The following is an 18242-nucleotide window of genomic DNA, read 5'->3' on the forward strand; positions in this document are numbered from 1 at the left end:
CAATTTGTATTCCTTTTATTTCTTTTTCTTCCCTGATTGCCGTGGCTAGGACTTCCTTAATATGTTGAATAATAGTGGCAAGAGTGGACATCCTTGTCTTGTTCCTGATCTTAGAGGAAATGCTTTCAGTTTTTCACCATTGAGAATGATGTTTGCTGTGGGTTTGTCATATATGGCCTTTATTATGTTGAGGTAGGTTCCCTCTATGCCCACTTTCTGGAGAGATTTTATCATAAATGGGTGTTGAATTTTGTTGAAAGCTTTTTCTGCATCTATTGAGATGATCGTATGGTTTTTAATCTTCAGTTTGTTAATATGGTGTATCACCTTGATTGATTTGCATATATTTTAGAATCCTTGCATCCCTGGGATAAATCCCACTTACTCATGGTATATGATCCTTTTAATGTGTCATTGGATTTTGTTTGCTAGTATTTTCTTGAGGATTTTTGCATCTGTATTCATCAGTGATATTGGTCTGTAGTTTTCTTTTATTTTTATAGTACCTTTGTCTGGTTTTGGTATCATGGTGATGGTGGCCTCATAGAATGAGTTTGGAAGTCTTCCTTCCTCTGCAATTTTTTGGAAGCGTTTGAGAAGGATGGGTGTTAGCTCTTTTCTAAATGTTTGATAGAATTCACTTGTGAAGCCGTCTGGTCCTGGACTTGAACCAATCTCCTTCCTTATGTGTTTCACAGATATATTTTATTTTCTCATACATTGTGTTTCAATGAGATTTTCCTAATGAGGACATACTCAGACTGTATTTTTCCAACACCATAAACAGGATTAAATATATTTCCACATGAATAATGAATGATTGTATATGCTTTGATCATTCAAGATTTTCTTGAAGAATAAACTATATTGTCATATGTAACCATTAGCAGAAGTATAGATGACCAGAAGGATAATCACTAGTTGTTACCAAAGCTGTCATATAAGAAACCACACCCCTGACATAAAAGTCCAGTTTATTTTTTTTAAACATATTGCAGTACAATTTTATGGAAACATTTTAGCCTTTTGTGGTCCTTTATTTCCCAAAGTAGTAAAGGAAAATTAACTAATATCTGAGGACAAGAATATAACATTTTTGTGACCTTCAGCCCCAAGAGCAAAACCCGTTAGTAGCTATAGACTTTTCTCTGCAGCAATGAGCTAGTGTATAATCAATTTATATTCATCTAACACTGTATATCAAGGTGGCAAATCTTGCTGTGTCTGTGCTTCTGTTTCCTATGAGAGCTAGTATCAGGCTCTACATTAAGTCTTAAGAGATGAGACGCAAACTGGAGTCTCAATGGTTATATAACAATTCTTTGTATCTGACCTCAATCACCTTCTTAACAATCTCTGAGCAATAAACATTTAGTTTAATCAGTAGTTTTCCTCTGGATGAAACAACCTAATCATTAAAACTTCCGATACTTTAAACAAATTAATATTAATAATAGGCAATGTATTTGCCTAATGTTTTCAGTTGTCTCTCCTTCTCGCTTCCTTCCTTCCTTCTCTTCTTCCTTTCTTCCTTCCTTTCTTCCTTCCTTCCTTCCTTCCTTCCTTCCTTCCTCTCTCCTGAGCTCTCTCTTATTTTTCTTATTCCCCTCTCTTATTTTTCTCTGTTGTATTTTCAAAAACTAGTTTTCTTTGGAGTATGGAGACTTTTAGGTATTGAGAAATGTCTCATGTGGTCTTTTTTTTTTTTTCATGGAAAGGCATTTTATTTTAAATATAGCAGTGTATACATGTCAATCCCAAACTCCCATTCTATCCCTCACCCCCACCCTTCCCCCTGGTAACCATAAGTTCATTCTCTAAGTTTGTTAATCTGTTTCTGTTTTGTAAATAAGCTCATTTGTATCATTTTTTTTAAGATTCTGCATATAAGTGATATCATATGATATTTGTCTTTCTCTGACTTTACTTAGTATAATAATCTTTAGGTCTCTCCATGTTGCTGCAAATGGCATTATTTCATTCTTTTTAATGGCTGAGCAATATTCCATTGTATATATGTACTACATCTTTTTTATCCATTCATCTGTTGGTGGACATTTAGGTTGCTTCCATGTCCTGGCTATTGTAAACAGTGCTGCACTGAACATTGTAATGAACATTGCATGTATCCTTTCGAGCCATGTTTTTCTCCAGATATATGCCCAAGAGTGGGATTGCTAGATCGTATGGTAGCTCTATTTTTAGTATTTTATGGAGCCTCCATACTGTTCTCCATAGTGGCTGTACCAGTTTACATTCCCAGCAACGGTGTAGGAGGGTTCCCTTTTCTCCATACCCTCTCCAGCATTTATTGTTTGCAGATTTTTTGGTGATGGCCACTCTAACTGGTGTGAGGTGATATCTCATTGTAGTTTTGATTTGCATTTCTCTAATAGTTAGCAATGTTGAGCATCTTTTCATGTGCCTCTTGGCCACCTGTATCTCATGTGGTCTTAATCCAAAGAAATTAAGAAAAATTAAGCTTCTAGAATATTTAAATAATCTGAAAATATAATGTACAAACCTATAATTTCAAGCCTGAATTTTTCACTATATTCACTGATCAAAATATTTTTGTTTCTTTCAAGAATTTTTATATTGTGTAGTTTTATTTCTTATGGTTACTAATTGATGAATTTTTTGGTATTTTGCAAGTAGACAAAACTTTGGAAATTTTCTGTTACCTTTTAGGCAGAAGTTCTGACTCTCTAACTTTGCACAATCATTGAAGCCTCAGGTTCTTTATTTCTCAAATTTAAATACCAACAATTCTTCCTTTTTATTTTTTTACCCCAACTATGGTTTATGAGGATAAAATTAATCATAAATATGTGGATGTCTTCTGTGTACTATAAATCTTTCTACAAATGCAAAGACATGATATATGGAAAAGAGAGAAAATTTTCATCTTATAATTTCCTAAGAAGATACTGTAACAGGATTTTAAAAACCACCCTCCAAACCTCTGCTGCGATGTGATGCACCATACATACCCCACCGTCCTTTCAATGGTCATGGGTCATACTAAGCTAGGATTAAGAAACAATGTTTATTTAGTCTTAGTAAAGTGGAAAAATCCCTTTTATCAGAGTTCAAACTTTTACTAAAATGTTGAGAAAAATACTAGAGAAAATGTTTATCTGTCTTGTAAATACATTGAGTCACTCCTAGGCTAGACTGAGGCAAGCCTCCAACTCCACCCATTCCTTATCTTGTTTCTAATTCCCGTGGTAGAAGGAAGAAGTCAACATAATGGAATGATTGTTATCTGGGTCTGGGACATAGAGAAGGCTAAATGAGACTCCACGAAGTAGATGAGGTAAAAGACCAAGAAAACCAAGATGAGAGGAGAAGAAAAAGGCAAACGGGTAAGAGTCCTAATGATTAACACACAGTGACTTAGTATGAACTGATTTGCCACTGGAGGGAAAACAGAAAAGCTCTTCTGTCCTATATTCTAAACTCATAATCTGTGTTTAATAATAGCCTTCCTCCTGGCGCATACAGAGACATAGTCACGAGGTCACAATATTTGCACTAAAATCATGATTATACAAGCACCCAATACTTAGATCATTTTCAGCAGTGGGTCCAATGAGGTATGTATGATGTAGTCTAGTCAATTTATTAATATAAGGTAAAGCAAATGCTATCCTTATGTTAATGAAGATGTTGCTTACCATGTGATTATAATATTTTTATCGAGAAATAATTTATTCACACTTATTAAATGCCTACCAGGTGCCAAGCAATGAACTGGGGAAGTAAATTACAGTTGACACTATACAGTGACTTTGGTTAAAGAAGCAGTGGAATATAATTCATGTACACTAATTAGAAACAGCAAATTAATATACATTATAACAAGGAACATTACCACACTCTTACCAAAACCACACCATCACCACACACACACACACACACACACACACACACACACATCTTTATATTTTGAAATCTCAGATTTGAAATATTTGCTATGCATCCTGAATAGTTTTTATTGCTATGTTCTTTGTGTTTAGAGAGAAATTAATATGTATTAAAATTCAAGTGTTTATATGGAAATGTAAAGGAAATAGATAATTAAGACACTTTTATCGAAGAATAGTAAAGTGGGAGAAATCACTCCACCTAATATCAAGTTTTATTACGTAACTAGAATAGTCAAGACTCTGTTATTGGTGGAAGGAATGTCACATAGATCAGTGGAACAATATAGAGAACCAAGAAATACCCTACACAAGTTAGACAACTGATATTTGACAAAGGTGCAAAAGAAATCCAGTGAAGGAAAGACTACTTTCAACAAATGGTTCTAGAACAATTGGATATTCTCAGGCAAAATGGAAACATGAATTTCTATCTAAATCTAATATCTTATAAAAAATTAACTTAAAGTGGAACATGGACTTACTATACAACTTTTAGAAGAAAATGTAGGAGGAAAATCTTCAGAACCTAAGATTTGGTGAAGAGCTAGATGTGACACTAAACATGTGATCCATAAAAGAAAACAAGGTGGATTTCAACAAAATTTAAAAACTTTGCCCTTCAAAAATCCCTGTTAAAGGATAAAAATCAAGGTACAGAGTGAAAGAATATATTTACAAATCTAGTAAGACATGTATCTAGTAAGACTCATATCTCGAATATATAAAAATCCCTCAAACTCTACAATAAAAAAAACCCAATTAGAAAACAGGTGAAAGACATGAAGCGATATTTCACCAAAGAGAATATACAAATGACAAATAAGCACATGAAAAGATGCCAGTGTATACTGGTCATTTGGGAAATGCAAATCAAAATCACAATGATATACCACTTCACAACCACTAGGATAACTGTAATAAAAAAGACAATAACAAGTGTTGGTGTAGATGTGGGGAAATTAGATCACTTATGCACTGCTGGAAGGAACATAAGACAGTGCTGCCACTCTGGAATATAGTTTGGTAGTTTCTTACAAGGCTAAACATACTCTTACCAAATGATCCAGCAATCAAATTCCTTGTATCTACTTTAATGAGTTGAAAACTTCCATACAAACCCTGCACATAGATGTTCATAGCAGCTTTATTCATAATTGCCAGAACTTGAAAACAAAAGACGTCCTTCAATAGTTTATTAGTTTGCTTTCGTTGCCATAAAAGAGTACCACAAACTGGGTAACTTAAACAATAGAAATTTATTTCCGCATAATCCTGGAGGCCAAAAGTCCAAGATCAAGTGTTGGCAGGGTTGATTTCTTCTGAAGGCCTTTCTCTGCTTACAGATGGCCATCTTCTCCATGTATCTTCACATGGTCTTCCCTCTGTGCATATTTGAATCCTAATATTTTCTTATAAGGACACCAGTCATATTGGATTAGGGCCTAGTCTAATGACCTCATTTTTAACTTAATTAATTAAATAGGAAAGTCAAATTCTGAGATAGTAGGGGTTAGGACTTCAACATATGAATAAGGGGGAAGACACATATTAACCTACAATAGTATGTGAATAGATAAATTTTGGTACATCCATGAAATGGAGTACTATTCAGCCCTAAAAAAACAAGCTATCACACCGTGAAAAGACATGGAGGGAACTTAAATGCATATTAATAAATGCAATTTACAATATGAAAAAGCTATATGCTGTATGATTTAGCATTCTGGAAAAGGAAAAACTGTGGAGACAATAAAAAGATCAGGGGTTGCCAGAGGTTGCAGGGAGGGAGGAATAAATAGGTGGAGCACAGAGAAGTTTTAGGGCAGTAAAACTATTCTCTATGATACTACAATGGTGGATACATGTAATTATACATTTGTCAGAATTCATAAAAGGTGTAATACCAAGAGCAGACCCTAATACAAACTATGGACTTTGAATGATAATGATGTATGGATGTAGATTCATTGATTGTAATAAATGTACCACGTTGGTATGGGATGTTGTTAGTGGGGGAGGCTGTTATGGTGTGGGGAAGCTCTGTGTATATGGGGGTCAGGGATATATGGGAATTCTGTACTTTCTGATAAATTTTTCTATAAACCTAAAACTGCTCTAAAAAATAAAGTCTATTAAAAATTAATGACAATGTGAAATACTGATGGGTATGCAGAAAAACTGGATCTCTCAAATACTATTGGTGGGAATTTAAATTGATAAGGTCACTCTGGGAAATAGGTTGGCAGTTTCTTAAAAAACTGAATATACAGTAATCATATGACTCAACAATCACACTCCTGGGCATTTATCCCAGAGAAATAGAAACTCTGCACAAAAAACTATATAAGGATGTTCAGAGCAGCTTTATTTGTGATTGCTAAAAACTAGAAACAACCCAAATGTCCTACAGCAATTGAATGGATAAACTATAATACATCCATACCATGGAATATTATTCAGCAATAAAAAGGAACAACTTAGATGCATCTCAAAAGTATTACGCTGAGTGGAAAAAGCTAACCTCAAAGGTCACATAAGATATAATTCCATTATATAATATTCTTTATATATGTACACACTCAATTGGTGATTGCCAAGGGTTAAGGACAAGAGGGGGATAGGTGTGACTGCAAAGGGGTAGCATGAGGGAGATCTTTGCAGTGATTGAGCAGTTCTACTAAGAAATAGATCTCCCTCATGCTACCCCTTTATAGGGGTATTGAGGTAGTGGTTACAGAAACCTACACATGTGATAAAATGGCATAGAACTATGCACCAACATTGTAATAATGTGAATTTCCTGGTTTTGATATTATCTTGTAGTTACATAAAATGTAACCCTTGGGGAAAACTGGGTTAAGGGTACATGGAATCTCTGTATACCAACTTTTTGTGACTCTATAATTATTTCAAAGTTAAAAGTTAAAGAATGTACTGTTACAGACATAGTAGTATTCAATTGAGACTTTTTTCTTCTAAAATACTTTTATAATAATGAGAACCTTTGAAAAGTCATGAAACTGATGAGAAAAATCTTCCAAAATATTCCATGTAGGGAAACAAATAATATTGATTTGTTTATATAAAATGCTTTCTACTGTCTAGGATCTATTTTATGTAGATGGAATTACAATTATGTAAGTTATTCTTTTTTAAAAATAAAACTTTCTGACAAAATGATAGATTAGTGCTAAACAAAATGATGTTAAAATATAATAAGATCACAGAAGGAAATTTATGTTTTCAAAGGTCTGATAATTTACTGAAATTAATATGATTTCTCCTTCAAGAGTTTTTAAAAAACATTATTTTTATCCCCTTGCCCATTTTTTGTTCATAAAAATATCATGTTGGACCAGTGGCTCAGAGAGAAATAGAAAAATGTTTTCATTCAGAGTTTGTTTCCATGCTGGAGTGCTTCCTAGTTTAAATTCTCGACAATTCTGTTTTCTCAGCAATATGACATTTATATATTAGATCTGTGATGATCATTATGACAGTCATTGCATGAACCACTTTCTTGAACTCATAGTAGTAGAAAAGCTCAAACCTTTCCATGAAAGTCTTTGTCCTCATAAAAATTCCTGCCATTGAAATTTTTTTATTCTTTCCATCATCCAAACATTCTTGTATATTATTATATTGCTTTGACTAAGTTTCCCCTGTTGATGTATTTCTTTAATAAATTTTTAAAACTAAAAGTATACACACATACAAGATTACATAAAAGTTTGTCAAATATCTCTTGAGTGGAAAAAGAATGGTGGAGGAAGGAGGGTGCTAGTTCTCCATCTTTTCTAGTCTCCATTCCATCTTCTGATAGTGGATATAATATAAGAACAAAAGATTGCTTTGGCACAGCATGGGGAGTTGTGGTATCTCTTTTTTATTAATGCTGCATGAGTACTGGAAAATGATAAATATGTCTTTGCATAGTACCATGACAACCATCAGGTCTTTAAGGATACATATTATTCATTTTAGTTACTTGTTCAAAATTTTCTAACATACATAGGAAAATATGGATTTCACCTTGGTCTTTTGTGCTAAAAACCTTGATTTTTTAAAAAATACATTTGCTGAATAGTTTTTGTTTTCATAAAGTAGATGCTGCAAAATGATTGAAGGTTTTAAAATTATTATTATTATTACTTTTAATAAATTTATTTATTTTTCGCTGTGTTGGGTCTTTGTTGCTGTGCACGGGCTTTCTCTAGTTGCGGCAAGCAGGGGCTACTCTTCATTGCGGTGTGCAGGCTTCTCATTGTGGTGGCTTCTCTTGTGGAGCACGGGCTCTTGGCACATGGGCTTCAGTACTTGCGGCACGTGGGCTCAGTAGTTGTGGCTCACGGGCTCTAGAGCGCAGGCTCAGTAGTTGTAGCACACAGGCTTAGTTCCTCCGTGGCATGTGGGATCCTCCTGGACCAGGGCTCGAATCCGTGTCCCCTGCATTGGCAGCTGGATTCTTAACCACTGCACCACCAGGGAAGCCCCAAATGATTGAAGGTTAAATGATGATAAGAAAGGATTATTACTTTTAATTTTGCTGCGATCTGAAATCATCACTGAGTGCTTGGCTTGTTCTATGGTTCTTTTTATATTCCTGGGAGGAAAGACTTTGTATTAGTCAGGGTTTTTCAGAGAAATTGAACCAATATTTATTGTAAGGAATTGACACAAGATTATGGAGATTGAGAAGTCCAGACCCAAGGGAAGTGATGGTATAGTTCCAGTCTGAGTTTTAAGGCCTGAGAAACAAGACAGTGTAAGTCCAAGCTCAAAGGCAGGAAAAAGACCAATGTTCCAACTGGAAGACAGTCAGGCAGAGAGAAAAAATTCTTTCTTACTAAGTCTTTTATTCTATTCAGGACTTCAGTGGATTGAATTAGACCTATCCATATTGATGAGGGTAATCTGCTTTACTCAGTCTGTAGGTATTGATACAAATGTTAATCTCATCCAAAAACACCCTCACAGACACCCCCCCAATAATGTTTAGCCAAATACTTGGGCACTTCATGGCCCAGTGAAGTTGACACACAAAATTAACCATCATAGACTTATTCTGCAGTGGTCACTGAGTGTATTTTTTTGCTGCAAATGGAATATGAATAACATTAGAAAGGATAAAAGAGAATCAAAATGACACTGATTTCTTTTTATTAGAGGACTCCAGACATCTGTCTTTCTGATATCTTTTTCACCAGTCTTATGTGCACCAAAGGCCAAGAAGAACTGTACTTTCTTATGAAAATGACTCAGAGAGAAATCAGTGTGCTGTGTACAATGTAGTATTTACTGCTTTTTATCCAATTTCATTTTCCTGACACTATTGAGTCAGATATCCGTTTCTCCACTTAGCCTCCATAGAAATACAGATCACCATGGTACCCAGTAACTTCAGACAGTCCATAGATAACTGTAGACACATCAGGAGGTAATGGAAGCTGTTTCTATATTAGTAGAATCAACAGTGGTTAATTTCCTCACTTACCTATCAGTGTAAAAATAGTATCAGAGAAGAGATAATGGCAGGAGTTATTCCTCTAATAAGCAGGAGTATGAAGCTGCTTCTCCAAATAATAAGTTATATTTATTTAAACATTTACTTATATCATTTATTCAACACACATTAATGAAACATTGGCTACATTTAAGGTACTGCAAAGTCCTGCAGGGAAACATGAAGATGAATAAAATATTCTATCTTAGGATTTAGCAGAAATGCAAGAAAGCAGTTAGCAATAGGGCATTCTATTCAGAAGAATGAGATGATGGAAGTTTGAGTGATTTTTGGAAGTCTAGGCAGGCAGCTCCAAAAGTTCTGAAAATACAGTAGGGCTTGGGTCATAGTTATTTTAATGAGGAAAATATGTCCAGTCTCTGACTGGACTGAAGAAAGCAAAGAGAGCAATGAAGAAATAGACCAATTACTAGAAGTGGAATTTCAGAAGAGAACTAATTTAAAAGAATTGAAGCACCTGGTGTGAGAAATCAGATGGGTAGAATAAGGTTGGAGCCCCCGCCACCATTCAGCAGAAATACAGCACTTTGTTGGGGTCTCATTAATAACAATGGCAAACTGATGCTTCGTTAAAAATGCTGTTGGTGTGAAGATCCTTAGAGAGCACCCATTTTAGTTCATATTTGGTCTTGGGATCTGAATGCTTTTAGCTTTCAGGTGGATATTTAGTCTCAGCTGTGGAAAAGAGGAAAAATACAAAATCAAGTTACAGCATAGGTCTTATAGAAGTCAGAGTTCCCAGCTTCAAGAATCCATATTTCCATATACTTCTATCACATATCTGCTTCAGTGGTAGAGAAGAAAGAGCACAGGCTTTATAGTTGAATGAGCTAGGGTTAGCACTTTTTGTTACTAAATCGTAATGAGTGAATCATTTAAGCTTCTCATCATTTGTTTCCTTATATTTAAATGTATATAGGGTTGATCAATTGCATTGATGGTCTTAACTTTTCACTCTTCCCATTGTGGGTAGGACATTCTGCCCTACTTCTTGACTCTGGTAATAGCCTTGTGATTTGATTTGACCAGTGGAATATTATTACCAAACATGATACAAATAGAGTGTCTCAGTCATCTGTTGCTATATATAAAGCCACTCCCAAACATAGTGACTTGAAACAAAAATCATTTTATTTCTGTGGGTCAGCAATATGGGCTTGGCTCAGCTGGATGGTTTTCTGCTGGTCTGTTCTGGGATGGCTTGTTCAGATGCATTCATCTGGTGGCTTGATTTAGGGATTGGTTTGCCTATGATTTCTCACCTGGGGTGATTGGTCTCTGTTCCATGTGGTCTCATCATCCTCCAGAAATCTGTATAGAGAATTTTCTCACAGGATAACATGACTTTCCAAGAAGATGAAAGCAGGAGCTGCAAAACCTCTTGAAGCCTAGGCTCAGAAGTTGAACAATGTCATGATGACACATTCTATAAGGCAAAGCAATTCACAAGACCATCCCAGATTCAAGAGTTGAGTAAACAGACACATTGCAAAAATGCACGTATAAAAGGAGGGGAGGAATCATTGTGGCCTTCTTTGTAAACAATTGGACATACAAAGGCATGAAAAGCACTTGCATATTGAGGCTTGCTACCTCTATCAAATCTTCCAGCTATTTTTCTGGAGGATGAGATCTATGGAATGGAGCTGCACCATTCATCATCCCTCCTATGTCAGGCTAGACTTCAGTCAGCTGACCCCCAGATATGAGTGAACTCAGTCAAGACCAACTAGTTGGCGCACAGTTGACTGCAGATGTGTAGGTGATCCTATTTAAACTGTCACAATCATCCAGTTGACCCAAAGACTCATGAACAATAATAAATAGTTGATATTTTAAGTCACTGAGTTTTCTGTTATTTTCTTAGACAGCATTATAGTGCCCATAGATAACTTATACAAGGTATAATAAAGCTAGATTCTCTGAGGACTTTTGTGTATGTTTAGGGGTGTGTGTGTGCATGCATGTTTATGTGTGCAATAGACAAGGGATCTTATCTGTTGTGATAAGGGATCAGTATTGTGCCTGGCATACAAGGTGGTCAGTAACTACAGCTGATCCTTGAACAACATGGATTTGAACCACGTAGATCAACTTACATGTGGGTTATTTTCAATAATTGTATTGGAAAATTTTTTGGAGATTAGCAACAATTTGAAAAAGAAACTTGCAGACAAAACATGTAGCCTAGAAATACCAAAAAGAAAGAAGAAGAAGAAGAAGTTAGGTGTGTCATGAATGCATAAAATATACCTAATCTATCTTTACATAGGCATAAGGTGAGTGATATTTATTATAAAATTAATAATGCATTAATTTTGTTACTGTTTTATCATCACAGGTAAGTGGTTTTTTAAAAATTGTAGCTATGTTTCCAATATTGTTTTATGAATATGACTATGATACTATATACCATAACAAGCTTATAACAATTTGTTCATTAGTGTACAGGCTAGGCTACCACAAAGCTATCATATTTATTACACTAGGCTACCATAAAACAATCATATTGCTGCTTTTTTGTTGTCAATGCATGAATCATTATACCTATAAATAAATATAAATTTCTTTTTCATATTATCCTTTCATCTTTGATGTCCAGTGTTAGTAATACATATAGCATCTACAGTGTTTTGTATCATGTAAGATGATATTGATATAGGTACTAACAGACAATTCATCTCATAAACAGAGGATGTAGTATCGATAATACAGTACAGTATTATAAATGTATTTTCTCTTCCTTATGATTTTCATAATGACATTTTATTTTCTCTAGTTTACTTTATTGTAACAATACAGTATATAATATATATAACATACAAAATATCTTTTAATTGACTGTGTTATTGGTAAGGCTTCTGGTGAACAGTAGGCTATTAGTAGTTAAGGTTTTGGGGAGTCAAAAGTTATACTCGGATTTTTGACTATGTGGGGGGTTGGTGCCCCTAACCCTCATGTTGTTCAAGGGTCAACTGTATTCACTGAATGGACTGATTCAGATGCTAATAAATATTATCAGAGAGGCCTTAAAATTTTATTGAAGAGACTATGGTAGTAGAATGTCATGTAAACCCTGATTCTGGATAATTGTAGGTACATTTCTTTTTCTCAAAAGTTTGAGTTTTCTGTTGTGAAATCTATTGAGCTAAGACTGATTACTTTTATTTCACAACATAAGTTAGCGGTTTTCTCTGGGGGAGCCAGAAAAGCAGTGCCCTTTAAGGAGCTGCCCTGACCTAGAGCAAATCTACTCAATGTCATCAAAGCTGTATTTTAAATGATCAGGGTCAGAACGGGGGGCGGGGGCTGGAATTCCTGGTGGTCCAGTGGTTAGGACTCTGTGCTTCTCCTGCAGGGGACATGGGTTCAATCTCTGGTCAGGGAACTAAGATCCCACATGCCATGTAGCATGGCCAAAAAAACAAAAACAATAAATAAATAAATAAATGAGAGGGGTGGGTGGGGAATGGATCGAAGAGTGATTGGTTTCTTTTAATTACTCTTCTGACTAATGCATAAATCTCTGGTTACTATTACATTTTAGAGTATGATGTTTTTCCTCTGGAAACTTTATGTCAAGGCAGGTAGAATTTACAGTATAAGTAGAATGTATCAAACGCCCTCATTTGTGAGAGACTATTTCCACATGACACATAAAAGGATAGAATTGGCTATTGGGTTGAATTCTAGCTGGTGTGTTTGCACAAATAATTGGTCTAGAAGGCAGTCTTTAAGTGTAAGTAGGCACAATTTTACCATGTTTTTAATGCATTGTATGTTTAGGGTTTAGGGTAGTGTTTTTCAAATCTTTTATGCTTTCCACGCTTAATTTGAGAAAGAAAGAAAGAGAGAGAGAGAGAAAGATGGAGGGAGGGAGGGAGGAAAGGAAAAGAAGAGAAAAGAAAAGAAAAGAAAAAAGAAAAGAAAATCTTTGTAAGCTAAAAAAAATCTAAATGCAAAATAATTGAAAGGTCTCATTGTAAAGCCCTGTGGTTGTTCTAACCCTGTTGATGTAATGGCTGGTGTTTGCACACAATGCTGCATATTTTGTGAAGAGGAAAAAAGAAGAAAGTAAAGAAAGAAGGAAGGAAGGACAGTAAGAAAGAGGGGAGGGAAGGAGGAAGGGAGGGAACCAGAGAAAAAAAAAGGAAAAAGAGAAAAAGAAAACATCATCTCCAGCAAGACATTTAATCACCTCTGAATGGTATTTCAAGTGTTTGGGGTTTTGTTAGAGCAGGAGACAACTATTAACCTTGTGTAATGTTGTAGAAGTAATTCTTTGGGCAGGAGAAGGAAAGTAGATTACTAGCCCGGGGCAGTAAAGAGTGAATGGGCTTTCAGTGACTAAAATCTAGGCATGCTTGATGTCAAGATCTGTTCTCAGATGACAAGAGCTTAATCTCTTTTGTGAGGGTGACAAATGGAATGGTGGATTGGCTGTTATTGATGGTGCAGGCATACATCCATATTCCCAGAACAGCAGGGAATTTATTTCCGTCAAGTCCCACGTAATAAATAGGCAGTGTTGCTATTATCATTATTACTAATAAGTGACAGAAATAGAAAACCATGCTTTCAAATAGTCTAACTAAAACAGAATGGCATTCTCATTAGCGAAATATTAGCTTTGCAGGTTTGTTGTTCCTGATTGATGGGGGAAGAACTGAGGCAAAAAATTGGGAGGAGTTGACTCTTAACTTGTTCACATCACTAACTAGTCAGTAAGTAACCTTGGGCAAGTGCTCCAACCTCTGTGAATTTTAGATCTTTTAATCTAGGTTACTTGTCCTAAAAATACTGCAAAAAGCAACAAACAAGATAATATTTGTATGAAAAAAGCTCTGTGGAAAGTAGTACACAGGGAGAGACCTTCAAGATGGCAGAGGAGTAAGACGTGCAGATCACCTTCCTCCCCACAAATACATCAAAAAAATCTACATGTGGAACAATTCCTACAGAACACCTACTGAATGCTGGCAGAAGACCTAAGACTTCCCAAAAGGCAAGAAAATCCCCATGTACCTGGGTAGGACAAAAGGAAGAAGAAAAAACAGAGACAAAAGAATAAGGATGGGATCCACACCTCTGGGAGGGACCTGTGAAGGAGGAAAAGTTTCCACACACTAGGGAGCCCCTTCACTGGTGGAGATGGGGGGGTGGGTGGAGGGAAGCTTCGTAGCCACGGAGGAGAGCACAGCAACAGGGTGCAGAGGGCAAAGCAGAGATTCCCTCACAGAGGATCGGTGCCAACCAGCACTCACCAGCTGGAGAGGCTTGTCTGCTCACCTGCCAGGGTGGACAGGGGCTGGGAGCCGAGGCTCGGGCTTCGGAGATTGGATCCCAGGGAGAGGACTGGGGTTGGCTGCGTGAACACAGCCAGAAGGGGTCTAGTGCAGCACAGCTAGCCGGGAGGGAGTCTGGGAAAAAGTCTGGACCTAGTGAAGAAGCAAGAGACCATTGTTTCGGAGTGCGCAAGGAGAGGGGATTCCTTCCCACTGTGCTCACAGAAGGCAGAGCACCACCTGAGTGAGCTCCAGAGATGGGTGCGAGCCACAACTATCAGCTCAGACCCCAGAGATGGGCATGAACTGCTAAGGTTGCTGCCGCTGCCACCAAGAATCCTGTGGGCAAGCACAGGTCAATATCCACACACACCCCCCCTAGAGTCTGTGCAGCCCACCTCTGCCAGGACAAGTTCCGTGGCAGAACACATGGTGCACCTCAGGCTGCTGCAATGTCACGCCGGCCTTTGCTGCCTCAGGCTCCCCCACATTCCAATTATGACTACTGTACCCCACCCCTCCCACCCAGCATGAGTGAGCAAGGGAGCCCTAATCAGCCACTTCTTCAACCTCCAACTGTCTGGGTAGGAACAGACTCCTGAGGCAGCCTACACACAGAGGTGAGGCCAAAACCAGAGCTGAACCCCAGGAGCTGTGCGAACAAAGAAGAGAAAGGGAAATCTCTCCCAGCAGCCTCAGGAGCAGAAGATTAAATCCCCACAATCAACTTGATAAATGCTGCATCTGTGGAATACCTGAATAGACAATGAATGTTGCCAAAATTGAGGCAGTGAACTTTGGGAGCAACTGTAGACTTGGGGTTTGCTTTCTGCATCTAATTTGTCTCTGGTTTTATGTTTATCTTAGTTTAGTATTTAGTGCTTATTATTACTGGTAGATTTGTTTATTAGTTGGGTTGCTCTCTTCCTTTTTTTATATATATATATTTTTTCCTTTTTCTCTTTCTGTGAGTGTGTATGTGTATGCTTCTTTGTGTGATTTTGTCTGTATAGGTTTGCTTTTACTATTTGTCGAAGAGTTCTGTCTGTTCGTTTTTTTCTTTTTGTTTTTTTGCTTTTGTTTTTTGCTCTCTTCCTTTTCTTCTGAATTGTATGGCTGGCAGGGTCTCAGGGCTCCTGCTGGGTGTCAGGCCTGAGGGTCCAAGGTGGGAGAGCCAAGTCCAGGACATTGGACTACCAGAAACCTCTTGGCCCCACGTAATAACAATCGGTGAGAGCTCTCCCAGAGATCTTCATCTCAACACTAAGACCCAGCTCCACCCAATGGCCAGCAAGCTCCAGGGCTGGACGCACCATGCCAAACAACTAGCAAAACAGGAACACAACCCACCCATTAGCAGAGAGGCTGCCTAAAGTCATACTAAGTTCACAGACATTCCGAAACACACCACTAGACGTGGCCCTGCCCACCAGAAGGACAAGATACAGCCACACGCACCAGACACACAGGGGTCACACAGGCACATGTCCCCTACACCAGGAAGCCTACACAACCCCTTGAACCAACCTCACCCACTGGGGGAAGACACCAAAAATAATGGGAACTACAAATCTGCAGGCTGCGAAAAGGAGAACCCAAACAAAGTAAGTTTAAAAAATGAGAAGACAGAAAAATATGCAGCAGATGAAGGAGCAAGGTAAAAACCCACCAGACCAAACAAATGAAGAGGAAATAGGCAGTCTACCTGAAAAAGAATTCAGAGTAATGATAGTAAAGATGATCTAAAATCTCAGAAATAGAATGGAGAAAATACAAGAAACATTTAACAAGGACCTAGAAAAACGAAAGAGCAAAAAACCAATGATGAAATTAAAAATTCTCTAGAAGGAATCATAGCAGAATAACTGAGGCAGAAGAATGGATAAGTGACCTGGAAGATAAAATAATGGAAATAACTACCACAGAGCAGAATATAGAAAAAAGAATGAAAAGAATTGAGGACAGTTTCAGAGACCTCTGGGACAACATTAAACACACCAATATTCGAAATATAGGGGTCCCAGAAGAAGAAGAAGAGAAAAAGAAAGGGTCTGAGAAAATATTCGAAGAGATTATAGTTGAAAACTTCCCTAACATGGGAAAGGAAATAGTCAATCAAGTCCAGGAAGCACAGAGAGTCCCATCAAGATAAATCCAAGGAGAAACATGACTAAACACATATTAATCAAACTATCAAAAATTAAATTCAAAGAAAAAATATTAAAATCAGCAAGGGAAAAACAACAAATAATGTACAAGGGAATCCCCATAAAGTTAACAGCTGATCTTTCAGCAGAAACTCTGCAAGCCAGAAGGGAGTGGCAGGACATATTTAAAGTGATGAAAGGGAAAAACCTACAACCAGGATTACTCTACCCAGCAAGGATCTCATTCAGATTCAACAGAGAAATTAAAACCTTTACAGAGAAGCAAAAGTTAAGAGAATTCAGCATCACCAACCCAGCTTTACAACAAATGCTAAAGGAACTTCTCTGGAAGGAAACACAAAAGAAGGAAAAGACCTACAAAAACAAACCCAAAACAATTAAGAAAATGGTCGTAGGAATATACATATTGATAATTACCTTAAATGTAAATGGATTAAATGCTCCAACCAAAAGACACAGACTGGCTGAATGGATACAAAAACAAGACCCATATATATGCTGTCTACAAGAGACCCACTTCAGACTTAGGGACACATACAGACTGAAAGTGAGGGGATAGAAAAAGATATTCCATGCAAATGGAAATCAAAAGAAAGCTGGAGTAGCAATACTCGTATCAGACAAAACAGACTTTAAAGTAAAGGCTATTACAAGAGACAAAGAAGGACACTACAAAATGATCAAGGGATCAATCAAAGAAGAAAATATAACAATTGTAAATATTTATGCACCCAACATAGGAGCACCTTAATACATAAGGAAAATGCTAACAGCCATAAAAGGGGAAATCAACAGTAATACAATAATTGTAGGGGACTTTAAAACACCACTTTCACCAATGGACAGATCTTCCAAAATGAAAACAAATAAGGAAACCTGAGATTTAAAAGAAATGTAAGACCAGATAGACTTAATTGATATTTATAGGACATTCCATCCAAAAACAACAAAATACACTTTCTTCTCAAGTGCTCATGAAATATTCTCCAGGACAGATCATATCTTGCATCACAAATCAAGCCTTGGTAAATTTAAGAAAGTTGAAATCATATGAAGTATCTTTTCTGACCACAACGCTATGAGACTAGATATCAATTTCAGGAAAAAAATCTGTAAAAAATACAAACACATGGAGGCTAAACATTACATTACTAAATAACCAAGAGATAACTGAAGAAATCAAGGAGGAAATAAAAAAATACCTAGAAAGAAATGACAATGAAAACACGATGACCCAAAACCTATGGGATGCAGCAAAAGCAGTTCTAAGAGGGAAGTTTATAGCAATACAATCCTACCTCAAGGAACAGGAAAAATCTCAAATAAACTACCT

The sequence above is a fragment of the Delphinapterus leucas genome, chromosome 5 (genome assembly GCF_059928025.1).
Source record: "Delphinapterus leucas isolate spDelLeu-1000000601 "Yukka" chromosome 5, BTC_Dleu_Yukka2, whole genome shotgun sequence".
Taxonomy (NCBI): domain Eukaryota; kingdom Metazoa; phylum Chordata; class Mammalia; order Artiodactyla; family Monodontidae; genus Delphinapterus; species Delphinapterus leucas.